The sequence below is a fragment of the Salvia miltiorrhiza genome, chromosome 5, assembly GCF_028751815.1.
Source record: "Salvia miltiorrhiza cultivar Shanhuang (shh) chromosome 5, IMPLAD_Smil_shh, whole genome shotgun sequence".
Taxonomy (NCBI): Eukaryota; Viridiplantae; Streptophyta; class Magnoliopsida; order Lamiales; family Lamiaceae; genus Salvia; species Salvia miltiorrhiza.
In genome coordinates, this window is record NC_080391.1 from 48,811,785 (window position 1) to 48,813,839 (window position 2,055).

General features: G+C 42.2%; 1 non-coding gene across 1 annotated transcript; it reads right to left on the reverse strand.

Annotated features, from left to right (window-relative positions):
* Window positions 1-1,135: 1,135 nt before the first annotated feature.
* On the reverse strand, window positions 1,136-1,242 carry LOC130987304 (small nucleolar RNA R71). The gene has a single exon (XR_009089692.1). It is a non-coding gene; the product is annotated as a small nucleolar RNA R71 (small nucleolar RNA).
* Window positions 1,243-2,055: the final 813 nt, after the last annotated feature.

Sequence of the window (2,055 nt, forward strand, 5' to 3'; positions counted from 1 at the left end):
GGGAGTTATAGGTTAGAAGTTGACCGGGGACGGCAACTATGACCCGTAATCTACCGTTTTAGTCGTCCGGGAGGGGGTAGAACTAGTTGGGAGATCACTCTAGATAAATATGAGTATCAAGACTAATATTGAGCTAAATTGAAGTCCATTTCTAATCCATCGTTGCCTAATCCCTAAACCACCTTCATCACTTAATTAATACACTTTGTTTGATTGTTCTTATTTTGTCTTTAAATTTGTTAGTTAATCAAACCACTCACCTTCTTGTTTAGTCTAAATAGCTCTAGCATAATGACTTAAGGTAATCACTAGAATTTGACTACTAATCCTTGTGGAATACGACCTTGCTTCCCTATGTTGCAACTACACCGTATAGTTGCGGCGTGGTGAAAATATTAGCGAACAAGTTTTTGGCGCCGTTGCCAGGGATTAGTTTAGTTTGATTAGTTGTGATATTTTGAATCATTGTGCTTAACTACTTTGGACATTTTACTTGCTTTATTTTTATTTTCAATTTTAAGATTGTGTCTTGACTCTTTGTTTCTTTTTGGTTGGTAGGTAGTGTATGAACACAAGGTCTAAGGGTGCACCTCTTATACCCATTGACCTTGAGGTTGAAGTATTTTGCCGACACAACAAAGCAAGAGCAAGAAGAGAGAAAGAAATGGAGGGAAACATGATGGAAAATCAAGAATTGATCCTCCAACTCCAAAGACAATTGGAGGCTATGCAAGGGCGTATCAATGAGCAAGAGGCTCGAAGGAATGCACCACCACCACCACCTATTAGCAATATGTTCCAACCCGTGGTCCAACAAGGGGGAGTGCATGCCCCAAGAATCAATGCCAACAATTTTGAACTCAAGGCGAGTCTCATCAACATGGTGCAACAAAATCAATTTGCCGGTCTTTCTCAAGATGACCCGAATGGACATCTCGGCAATTTCTTGGAGATATGCGATACTATCAAGATAAATGGAGTCCCGGAGGATGCCATTCGACTCCGACTCTTTCCCTTCTCACTAAGGGGCATGGCCAAGACATGGTATCAATCTTTGGAGATTGGTTCCATCACTACATGGGAGAAAATGGCTCAAAAGTTCCTTATCAAGTTCTTCCCTCCAAGTAAGACAATGAAGATGAAGAAGGACATTGTCCAATTTCATCAATTCGATGGAGAGACCTTCTATGAAGCTTGGGAGAGATTCAAAGAGATGATAAGGAAGTGTCCCAACCATGGTTTGGATCAAAACACCATTATTTGCTCATTCTATACCGGGTGTAGTGGTGAGATGCAAAGAGACATGAATGCATCGGCCAATGGAGCATTGTTGGAGAAGAGCCACGAGGAGGCCACCCACATCATTGAAAATTTAGCCGCAAATAGCTACCAATTTCCGGGGGAGATGACTATTTTGAAGAAGGTGGCAGCTACAACAAGCTCGGATCCGATAGCTCTTTTGACGGCTCAATTGACCGCTATGAATAGCAAAATTGATGCTATGTCCACATCAAAGCCGGAGCCTATAGTGGAGGAACGAACCAATATTGAGGATGTGAACTACATTAACAATAATTGAGGCTTTGGAAACTTTCATCCTCAACACCAAGGAGGGTATCAAGGGCAAGGGCAATACAATCAAGGATTTCAAACAAATCGCCACCCAAATCTTGCCTATGGTAATCCCAACAACTTCTTGCAACCAGCACCCGGATTTGCGGTAAGCGATGGTATGATCAAGGAAGAGAAGAAGCTCAACCTTGAGGAAATCTTAATGAAATTCATGACGGCCACACAAGCTCACATGACGAAAACCGATGAGAGGTTGGAGGCTCAAGCGACCCAATTGAAAATGCTTGAGATGAAAGTGGGGCAAATTGTCGAATCCTTAAGCAATCAACGCCAACAAGGGCAATTTCCAAGCAACACCATTGTAAACCCTAAGGAGCATTGCAAAACTATTAATATACTAGGTGAGACAACCTTTGAAGAGTCCAAGAGGTGCTTGAGAGAGGAGGACATGGTTGAAATAGAGAAGAGCAATGATGGAGGCAC